Here is a 12889-nt window from a genome sequence, read left to right on the forward strand (position 1 = left end):
TCCAAACAGCCCCAACAATAATTTAAATAGCATTTACATTTAACAAATAGTACCATTTCCCACAGCAATCAAAGGCATTAAATAATTCATAATCACATTTAATAAATAGACTTCATTTTCCACAACCAGGCCACAATTAATAAATAGCTCCCAAACCACCCCAGCATTAAATTAAAGGTCTATTACCCATTATAAATTCATAGGCCCCACTATTAAATGAAATTGCCCCACCATCAACCCACAAATAAAATAACACCCAATAAATAGCCCCCACCTGCACTCCAAAATTAAATGAATAGCCTACCTCCCACATAACATTAAGACCACCCCCTCCCTTCCCCACTACATTCATTTACTGCCCCCTCCCCCACACACAGCATTCATTTACTAGCCCCCACACACTTTGCTTTCATTTACTGGCCCTTCACACACACACACACACACACACACACACACACACAATATACTGGCTCCATACCCACATATATATATATATATATATATATATATATATACAATATACTGCCACACACACATACAATATGCTGCCACACACATGCACACACATACAATATGCTGCTACCACACATACACGATGCTGCTGACACTGACACACATACATATATAATGCTACTGACACAGACTCATACATACAAGTTGTATGTATGAGAGTCAGTGTTACAGCCTTACACGGTGACCCATATCTCTGATCAGCCTTACACGGTGACCCGTGTCTCAGCCCCCCTGGACTGGAATCTGCCAGCCCTCCCCTGACTCGGGCACAGTCAGTCTTGGCAGTGCATGGCGCAAACAACAAGAACAACCTTCATGCCCTTTCTTGTCTTTCTCCCTTTCTCTGGCTGAGAAAGCTTTGGAGTGTGGATTTTCTATGATCGCTAATATCAATTTATGCTAACTTAAAATTAGATACTAATTATGCAGCAGCAAAAGCAGAATAATATAGAATGTATTGGTATCTGGCAACCAGCATATACCCACTCCCTTTTTCTCTACATCAGTGAACCCTGCTTCACTAAATTAAAATAAATCAGTATGGAACTGATGACAAGTATACAGAATTGACATGATCAGAGCCCGGCACTACACTTAAAGTCAAAAATATGTGTGAGAGCCTTATGGTTGGTGAGATTGCACCTGTGTCTCTGGTGTCCATTAGCAAATGAGCGGGATTTTTATTGAGATTAAATCAGGACTAAATGCTGGGGTTAATTACAGGAAGTCAGAAAATAAAATCTGGCTGTCATTTTGGTGCAACAGTGCTGCCCATAGAAGCAGGGCAACATCCACAATTCATAATTCTTAAGATGCAAAGTAATTCTCTTACTTTTACAAAATTTTACTATGTTTAATACAGAACTTTAAATAAGTGCGTTCCTTGCCTAACTATTGTAAATTCACACGTGTCTGCCAAAGTTCCCTGGGAAAGAGATACATGTACAAGATGCTGCCGACATCCCCCCCTCCCCCACTTACCTTGTTCTATACGCGCCGCGCGCTCTGCTCTGCAGTCTTCTGACATGGGACGGCACCTATCACATGGTGCGCTTCCCATGTCACAACAGAAGGGAGCATGAGCTTTCGGCAGCAGCCAATGAGAAGGTGGCTGGTCCCGGAGAAGGGGCCAGCCACCGAGTAACTGAAGTTAGGTCCAGCCAAAAATAGTGTTTTTGGGTTCGGCCCGGGGGACATATGCCCCCCGCCCCAGCCCGCCCCTGACCCTCACAAAGCGAGTAGTGACTTCTGGCAGGAGTGTATCTGCATTAAGGTTGATAATAGCAAAACCACAAGAAAAACTTGGGGTAGTCCCAAGGCGCCTGTACATAAAAACAGTAGAGGTAGATAAATAAATAGGGTATTTATTCAACCATAATAGCGGTGATGAAATGAAGGAATAAATGTCCACCTTCTTATGCTGTGATAATATTAAAATAAACACAACAAACATTCAGTAATCTTGCTGATGTGAAAAAGTCTCAAAACCAGACGGCAATCTGTTTGATAAACCTTGTTAAAGCAAATAGTTGCCAAGTCTGAACCAGTAATGCAGTCACCATGTGCATAAGGCCCAAACCACGATGGGTATTGTAGTCACATAAATTGCAAACAACGAGTTACCGTACAGGTTGTACAATGCAAAGTCATTATAAGTAGGCAGATAACTCCAAAAATGCTAGTAGCTCCGGTCCATCACAATAGGAGAGAAAGAGAACAGAGAGAGGAGTTGACTCACCCCGCTTCTGCAGGATCTGCTCCACAGATGTCCGTTAGGGGAGGCTGCGGTGCGAGAGTCCGTCCGCGCTGCTAGGCATCCAGCTGCCAAGTAAGGTTGATGTTCGTCTGTGCCAGGCCAGAGCAATACCAGCTGCCCCTCGGAGGTGACTGCAGTATTTCCTTCCTGGTGGTCCGCTGGAACACCAGTAACTGTGCTTGTATAGTGGCAGGTTGTCGTTTAGGCCTTCAGAGGAGTTTATATTGTAAGCGCAGAGTCCAGGTGTCCATTGGGATCAGGTGAGTCTTGGGGTGCCCAAGTGAAAGTGGGTGTGTTCCCTCCCTTAGGTATCCTTACAATGATAATAAAAATTGTGCTGCTCCTCTTCACAAAAGGGTAATATGAAAGGTGTAGGAAGCGCAACCAGATGGTATCTGTAGCTACAGATAACCTTTAGTTTTTACAGTGAGTGTCAATTTCCCTGCACATAAATTTGAACAAAAAAATCCCTAAAAATAGTAAATGAGGGATGAATTCACAGTAGGGAACACAGATGTAATCTATATCTCAGTAGTGTAATGTAATATGGTCCTCATCTGCAGACTTTTATGCTCTTGAATAACTACTGTTGTGACACTGATTAGATACAAACTGTAAAATCTATTTAAAGAGAATAAGGCAGACGGACAATGAACTTTGATTAGCTTTCCTTATAATGTAAACAAATTAGATTATATATTATTTTCATATAGAGTGTAAATAATTTATTTGAAAAATGTATGTGTAGATAATGTGTTCAACATTCGAATAGTTTTTTTTATTTAAAGCTTGGCTGGGTAAAACATGTGTCTGCCTAAATTTTCCACTAACTGACACTTTGTTTGTATTGCAAGTGGCCCACTGCTATTTGGATTCCAAGAAATATGGTCCTTTGTAATTAGGAAGTTGGACAGTACTGAGTTAGATCACATACATTTACAGAAATGATGCTCTTCTCTTACCTAACAAAAGACAGGTCAGAGTATGTCAGGACTAGCATGCCACAAATGTTGGCCAGGCAGAACTAACTCCCAAATAAGATACAATATGACTTTACACCAGGGCTATCAATCTTTTAGCAAAAGACCAAATTGTGGGTTCAAAAAAATGTAATTCACTAACCATAAGAGTACATATTCAAATTTGCAAATACATCTATGTAACTGTCTAACATATACATATGTTCATGCCCACTCTCACGATTCTGAGAAGTGACTCCATGCAAATGCTTTGGGCTTTGTCTGTCTCTATCAATGAATCTGGTGCCACACTGACCCAACGCAGGAGGCTCCACCAGCAATTCTGACACATTGCGGGAGGCTTGCCCTTTACCAGGTTCACCATTTTCCCGCTGCTGGTGTTGATGCCTTCCAGGTGGCCTCCGATTGGACCAGCAAAGCAGGCTATAAAGGCTTTAGAACTCCCTCACAGACGCTGAAGCCCATCCCTCCAACCTCTCCACTCCCTGGAGACTGGACCTGAGGGAGACAATGTGCACATCCTGTCTGGTGCTGGGCTATTATAGGCAATCAACATCCCACAAGAGTTTTTGCATATTGCCCAGTAAAAAAAAATATTGTTGTCAAGTAACATAAAGCAGAACTAGTTATACAAAGCAAAATAACACATACAGCAAAAGTGATATTTGCAGGGATGTAACTATTGACATAGCAGCCTATGCTATGGCCCAAGGTTGTGGAGGACTCAGTGATGCATATCCAATGTAATCCTACCACAGTGAAACTCAAAACTCAAATGGCACTTTACTCCATTTATGCCCAGCCCAGCTCATGCTCAGAAGACCAGAACGAGGAACCTCAGGAATAATAATTTGTCCTTAGGGAGGAAGATATTGAAGTGTGAAGGCTCCTTTAAAATTTTGCTACATAAGCCCCTGGGCACCTTGCACTCCCTTTGCTTACCAAATTAGTCAATGTTTACTCTAAGCATGTTCTTCGTGTACATTGAGAACCTACTTTAGAATTACACCGACAGAATATAGTTGATTTGCAAATGATTCTGAAATAGCTTTAACAAACAAATAAACCGCATAGTGCAATACATTTCTCAACATCATATACATCAGGACCATATTTGGTATTAAAATATTCACTGATAACAATATAGGATGCACGCTAAAACAGATACAATATGCTCATAGAAAAACAAGAGACCTAGTTGTGTGTAGTTTATTCATAGATGAATTTATCTAAAACTGAGCATTATATCCATCAGAAGTTATATAGTACATAAAGCATATGGTCAGATGCTAAAAAATTATCTAGTGTGCAAAAGAAAGTAAGTGGAACTGTGGTATTGTCTGTACATGTGGAATTAACACATGTAATGAGAATTACATCTAGTATAGAGAAATTGAGAAGTGGTACTGTGAATAAATACAAAACAAGAACAGATACTGGAAAATACATTCTGCACACATAATAATATGAGCGGTAATGTGGAATCATCCATTCAGTACATACAGAATATGAACAGGTACCGAGAATTATGCTTAAGCATATGTATCATAACATATATATTGCACTCTAAAGATCATAGATACACACCGCATAGATACACACCCACATGAAACCACACACACCCGCATGAAATGACCACTGAATATATAATCAAAATTTATTTCTACCTATATTAATGAAATTCTAACCTATACAGCATTTAGAAAAAGAACATTTAATTAAATTGTATCCAATATGTAGTGAACATACAGAGCTTGCAGTTATTTATAATGGAGAAAATCATAATTGCAGTGTAAATATGATATATCAAGAGAATCCATTGAAATGTTCAGTTAAAGTGTAAGTCTGATGGAAATTTATTGGATGGCTTTGCACATCGCAGTGTGAGTAGATAGAAGTGTCACCTGGGGGCAGCTTCAAGGAGCTCCCGGGGTGAGATCTAGCCAAATTGTGACACTTGAATAGACTTTGTGGGGCCGATCACAGCTAGAGAGCCTTGTAGTAATATGACCTTCAAAGAAAAATGTTGTCATAGTTCATATTTTTGGAAATCTGGGTGTAACTCCATACTGAGGCGCAGAAATCACACCAGGGTTGTGAATGACAGGTACGGGTGGTATCCGTGAACAGCTAAAATCACATATCTTTGGAAAAGGTATGTCACATTGTCATAATTCCATCATGTTTGGTATTTAAATGTATGGGAGATTATGACTGGTTTATTGAAGGGGGAGTTATGTTGCTGGGATATATCTGTGAAGAATTTCCCACAGGTCAAAACTTTGGGAATATTTGTGAGCCAACTACAGTGACACCCAAGGGACATCCCTGCCTCCCTATTAGCATTAAACACTTCCCGTGTGAAGACCATCCCATTGGAGTTTGCTTAAAAACCTGTGTTTTGAAGGGGCAAGTTGTCAGACTTTTTGGGAAAATCAAGCCACATTGATAAGCTGTCCATCTTCCTAGCCAATTCCCCATGGCGTAGATTATGCAACTCACGTAAGTGCTATTCTGAATGTAACCCCTTTTTATTTTAAACTGCTTTGCTTGTTATGTCAATCTATTAATTGTTATTCATTATTTTTTTATCTGTATGCCCTGTATTTTTGTATATTAAATCTATAATTTAATACGTTGCATCCTTGATACTCTAACAAATCCATTAGCCTGTTAGAAGAGGCAGATTGCTCGACCAAGTTAACCCTTGGAATGCCAGTGTGTGATTTGTTCATACATTTGATTAACAAGCTGTATGTGCTTGCATTTACATTTGTGTAACAGTCTGGATGTGTGAAGAGTTAACCCTATGCGTGCTGGTGTGGGTCTTGCTAGTCTGTGGATAGCTAGAAGCCTGTGTGCCAGTGTGGGACAGTATATTGGGGTCCTATTGCCCGTATTCAATAGGTGGTGGCAAACCTGAAGTGTCTGGGGGTGTGAGAGCGCTGTGTTGGGGGCGATACCGTAGGTCTATAACCTGTGTGATAGGTATTGAGAGACTGCGGTCTGAATTCGTGTGTGACCTCATACAACGAACACCCAAAACTCATGGCAGCTGGGAGCGTGTTCGTGACACAATATATAATACAAGAGTGCTGGCACTTTGCAACTTGCCAATATAAAAACAAACAAACAATTGACAATAGTGTCTAGTTCTACTGCAGCTACAATCCCTTTTTAACATATGTTTGACTGAGATCAAAGAACCATTTTGATATCATTCTTTATCTTCTGCTCGTGGAGATAGAAAAACATGTATTCCATCAGATCATCAGGATGCTCACAGCAGGAGAAGATGTGTGTTCTAATCTTGTGAGAGGCTGTGTCCTGTCGATTGCTAGTGAGGACACAGCTGCATGTAATAGGGGAAGTTGCATGAAAAGACAAATGAAGGTAACCCGGAAGCTACAAACTTAGTTTGCCAATGGAATGAGTGCATCACTGGCAACCATAGCAAAATTTAGGTAGGGGCCCAACAATGCCATTGAAGCTTTCCGGGCTTCCCACAATCCAGTGCATGCATGGGCCACTGAAATGTGGACCAAGTTCTGCTCTATATAAGGGATTGGTTGGGGGCATAGAGGTGGGTGTGGTGATCCGGCATTACCTTGTGCACCCACGGTAGTTCCGCCATTGGCACAGTGTTTCAAACTGAAGCAGGAAGATTAATGTTTCTATTCCCATGTGTACCAATTTTTCCAGAATAGTTTCCTTTTTTCCATGCAATGTTTTTCCATAATTTAAACTCCCTGATGAACCCAAATTAATAAGACAAGTTGGTTAAGAATATATGCTATATAACAGTTTTGCTTTATTTGTAACCTGAAATGAAATATGTTGTGGATTTTATGCCCAGTGCAAATTTCAGGTCACTCAGGTGCCCTGGTTTTTCATTTCAAAATGATGAGTGACCTAAACAAATCTCTCTCTGAAACAAGGTTTATACATCCAACTTATTATAATAAGTTTGTTTTCTTAAAATGTCTTTTTTTTTTGTTTAGTGGTCATTGCTTTGCAGTACATTGAGTTGTCCAATGCATGAAGACATTCTATTGGAAATCAATTGATATCATGATAGTTTTTAAGAAATCAATTTTTTATAATAAGTGAGAACCTTTTACATGGATGCATTACAAAAATTCCATTACACAGATGTTTTTTCCAAAATACGCCAAATTCATTGCAGTGTAGCAAATTATATTGATCTTATAATTGTATATATTGAAAGCAATTTAATAGTGATAATAATCCTAGAGAAGCTAATTATGTATACTATAAAGTGAGATTTAGAAGTGTCAGCTCTGCAATTGATTTAGTAGTTCTATTTTACATCAAGAGGGCAGTTGACAGAATAGCTTTCTATTGCTGCCAGAAAGCCCTCAAAGTTTAGATGAGTCCTTGTTACTAATACGGCCAAACCTGAAAGCAACTCCTGTAGTTGCAAACTTATTGTGAAGCAATAGCAAAGGATTAAATATATCCATCCCCAGACTAATGTAGAATAGATGCTTCGCAATAGGGATGGACAAACGCCAATATGATCTGCAGTAATTTTTTTCTTCAAACCAGTATGCTTTTATAGTAGCCCATATCTGCAAGGAATTTACATTTTTAGACTCTGCAAGTATGAGGCACTATTAGAGAAATAGGAACTGTTCTTTTATTTGAGTAATATGATGTAATTCCATCCAATTGGTTGCAAAATAGCACTAGAAGTTCCCCTTTCATATAGTATAAAATTGCCCAGGAACTAGAAATAACCCAAGTATACCAATTTATAGGTCACCATGCAGAGAAGCAATCAGAACATTAACTATGGCTGTAGCTGGGAAACTATAATAAGAATTTACAGAGAGGAAATGATTAGGTTCAGTCTTTTGGGGGAGGGGTGAGCATCTTTAGTTACCAATATCAGAAACATAAGAACCTCATGGGATAAAAGCAAAAACAGTTGGGCAGTCAATGTATATCTGCCAAATCTTAAAGACTTTGTTTTGGCAGCCTCATTGGATCACTGTTTTCACTAATTTAAACCATTGAGCAAGAGTTAGAGCATATGAAAGTTTAATCTTCTTCCTTTGGAGGTGCAAATATATAATTTTAAATTTAATTTATAATACTGACACAATTACTATAATTGAGCCGCTAGCATTTATCTGTGACCTGCAGAGGGAAAAAAATGTATTATATGTAGTACGGTTGAAATTATTTATAACCCCTGGCATTAAGTAAGTCTAGTCCTAACACGGAAATAGCAAGGTGACAGGAAGCTTTCTAATGCTACCAAGAAAAATTGTGCTATTGCGATGGTCAACAATGACACCAGTAGGTCAGCAACTATAGCCTGGCTGGGTGTGGTCATCACAACCAGCAGCCCCTTTTTAAATAGAATGTAATGTGTTCAAATGTAGTTGTCACATTGCAAAATGTCAAAAATGAGACGAGGAGTGGATTCTTCCTATCATACATACTTCCATTAAAGTTGTTTTAAAACTATATAAATGTCAAATAGCTGCATTTTAAGCAACACTTAAATTGCGACTACTGTTTTCTGCTGTCAAGCAGCATGGTTCCTCTCTAGCACTTATCCTTTAATAAAATGTTAAAATTAAACAGCTAGACATAAAAAAATAACAGGAATCTTTTGAAAGGACAATAAAGTTTAATTATTTTCAAAAGCTATAAAAGTCATGCAGCCTGGGGCTTACACAATTTTTTGAAGCATGGCCCACTGATGACATATATATCAAAATATCATATAATTATCAGAGATTGGAATCCCCTTTAAAGGGACTCATTTTCTGCATAGACCCATTTTTCTATCTGAATTTAATTTACGGTTTTATTCTGCTTATTTGTTGCTTTGTACAGGCTGAACTGCAGAAAATGATCATGATTATGGCCTTCATGTATAATAAAATAAAGAAAAATGAGCCGGTTAACCCCCATCTACACTGCCTACGTGTTCAAATATGTATTTACACATACATAAAAAAATACTGCTCATATGTTTGCTTCTGTGTTTTGCATTGATTTCACAGATGGTATTCATGTGAGGATAGCTTGCATTTTTGTTTGTGAGTTTACTAAATTGTTGAGGGATAGTTTTGTTTGTTAGAGAAAAACACAGGTGTAGATCCATCTGTTTGTCCAAGAATGTCATCCATATCTTCTTTCTACTGCTCACAGCAGAATATTGTTTGATTTCTTAGGTACATGTCCTTTTCTTGTGTAGTGAAAGACCTTATGCACACATATTTTATTTCAACTAACCTTTAACTGGGGGAATCTCTGGAAGCAGAAAATACAATAATTACGCTCAAGAATCAGTATTTCATTGAGAATGCAGAAAATGATTTTAATGTGCCACTGGGCAAATTCAAGTTATCTATGATTTAAACATAACTGTATTCCATATATGTCAACTGGATACATAAATCAGCATTGGAATGCAATTTCCACGACACATTACTGCTGGCGCTAAGTAAGTTAACATGTCTTAAAGGGATTCCACATTCTCCAACTTCTGAAATCAATCATGGCACATCTCCATGAAATTGACCATTATAGGGATTACTGCAAGAAAACACACATACTAATTTAGCAAAGGGAACAACATTGTATCACTGCACTGTAACGGGAGGGAGGAGGACAGTAGAACAGTACCTCGCTGAAGGTCATTATAAGAGACTCCTTATCATACTAGGGGCATGGAAATATGGTAGCGTTTATAGATTGCACCCTTTCTTGCCATATCTACCTTTTGGAGCTGACTTCCTACAGCACCATGTCTATTTATTCTGCTATCGGTATTAAAGTATACATAGATTCCAGTATATATTCTATTCTTACAGCAATAATCTCCTTAATCCATTGGTCAATAATATAAATATTAGAAATAATAACCTGCTTCACCACAGTCAATTTGAAATACATTTTTTTTTTTTGCAGAAAGGATCCAAGGTTCACAGTGTCCAGTGTGGTGACTCAGGCTGCTCAGATTTCAGAAACTACTACTACTAGCAATAAAGTACTTACATATTTAACAGCAGTGTACAAACATGCATAAAATCTACAGGCCACAAAACTGGAAAAAAATATATAACGTGAGAGACAATGTGAGATATATTCTGAGGGGATTTTGGAAAATGCAGGCAGCCATTTAACCAGATGCTTACAGGACTAAAGAAATAGCAGTGAATATAAGATGGAAGTGGAACACAGCTTATTAAAGGAATATGGGATTTTTTTACAAATAGGTAAACTAAAAAGAAGAGACAATGGGCTAGATTTACTAAGCTGCGGGTTTGAAAAAGTTGAGATGTTGCCTATAGCAACCAATCAGATTCTAGCTGTCATTTTGTAGAAGGTACTAAATAAATGAAAGCTAGAATCTGATTGGTTGCTATAGGCAACATCCCCACTTTTTCAAACTCGCAGCTTAGTAAATCTAACCCAATGTCTTTGTTCAGTATCAGTGGCTCTTTTTCACTGAAAGACCATATAACAATGAGCTGTGAAACACAGTTTTGATTCTTATGATTTATTCACTTAGGTTTCATGCTAGGAGTTATTTAGCTGACAGAATGTCATAATGGGTCTGATTCATTAAGAGACGGAAACAGCGATTTTGTGTGTATAGTCCGCACAATTACTATGTGAATGCCCAGAACCGTATGCCACAGATCGCAACAACATTAATTTTATCTTCAAGCGCAAACGACACTTACTACAGCCTGCTGTTTTAAGGAGTAGTCAAAGTACAATAAGGGCGATCCAAGCTTGAGTGCACACAGCATCGTCTGATTCAAGCTCTAAGCACCTCTCAGGTACTTGTTTTTCATCTGTATCTTTTGCAACCAGTTACAGGTTTAGTCCAAGTGCCGATTACCAGTGATGACGACTGAGAATGTATGCTGGACCATGTTTTTGCAATCAGGAGTAACTGTAAAAATGTATTTTACGTACAGTAGATATTCATAATATTCTATTAAATATTTTCATGGAGAAAAAAAATAAAAAAACCCACTTTTTTAAATTTTTCAATGCTTTAGCATTAATGCCTATATAATTAACAGGAGACATTAATTGAATAGGTTTTTTTATTTCTGTGAGTTGTTTTGTTTATATGGAATATATAATTCCATATAGGTATTGGACGTATCCTGCATTGTCTTGTATAGTAGAGCAGAGCAGACCTACACACCTATTCACTACCACACATATTGTCACATCTGCCCCTTGTTGAATTCGGACGTTCGTATACCGGATTTATGCCCATTTTACGTTCAGTATGCGCCCCTTATCGAGGGCAATATGCTAAGACTTCTAATCAATGTTTACAGTTTAGCTGCAAGGTCTTTAGATTTCCTATGCACACTCCAACTGCTTTAGGTTAAGATGGTCAGTGTAACTGCTTACTCTGACATCTAGGGTATTTTTCTCCTGGCCAAAGTTGCTAGGGAGCTGCCTGCGTCACACAGGCCATATATGTACAGGTGGCTATTGGAGGGCTGTTCCTTTTGACAGCAGGTGTCTGCAATTGCTCTTACATCTGCCGAAAAAACTTTCCACAACCTGAGGGTAGCAGGTAACCTCAAGGGGTTCCACTGCAAGCCTGTGCAGCCTTACATTAAAAGTGTGTGCGTGGAAAACCTGTAGGGGAGACATGCCTTACTCTCATATTAATATTTTACTAAAGCCACCTAATTGTATGATGTTAGATGCAATCAATCTGCTTATTTGCACAACATTACGAATTACCGATGGGCGTGCCAGTTTGTGTGGCTATGTGGATATATATGAGTGGATATGGTGATATAAAATAAAGATAAATAATTGAAATAATATATACAAGCTGATTACATGTCTTTTTAGGCTTACTTATAAACAGCTTGGTATTTTAAAGGCTTAAAATAAAAATAAATGTGTTTGGACAAGCTACAAATTGGGACATGCTTCTCATGGAGACATCAGAGTAGACTGTTATTCCTAATAATGATTTGTTTATGTGAGAGCCAAATATCTAAGTGAATACACTGCTTCAGCAAGCCATAAAAAGTAAAAATGATGGTCTATAATTATCTGCCCGCACAACTGTAACATACTATACTGAATATATTTTCACTTGCTTGTAAACCACTGCCAAGACTCTGATTTACACTTCACATTGTCACTGTTTAGGACTATGACCCAAAATTGACAAAACGACCCAAATAAATGACAGTATACTGTATTTTTTCATTTTAAGAAAGATATGGGGGTAAATTTATCAAGCTGTGGGTTTGAAAAAGTGGAGATGTTGCCTATAGCAACCAATCAGATTCTATTTATCATTTATTTAGTACATTCTACAAAATGACATGCAGAATCTAATTGGTTGCTATAGGTAATATCTACAGTTTTTTAAACCCGCTGCTTGATCAATTTACCAGTGGTGTTACCCCACTCTTGATAACACCACATTCCTTGCCACATTTTCACATCATCATAGCTAATAAAAATATTCCCTCTGGACCGACATATACTTTTTTCTGTACCCCTCTAACATAGAACATCATGTCATGTGGTTCCTTAGCCAGTCATAGTAAAAGGACATTTTAATGTCATTTTGACGGTCACTGAAAGCAATTTGTAGCAA

The sequence above is a fragment of the Mixophyes fleayi genome, chromosome 3 (genome assembly GCF_038048845.1).
Source record: "Mixophyes fleayi isolate aMixFle1 chromosome 3, aMixFle1.hap1, whole genome shotgun sequence".
Classification (NCBI taxonomy): Eukaryota; Metazoa; Chordata; class Amphibia; order Anura; family Limnodynastidae; genus Mixophyes; species Mixophyes fleayi.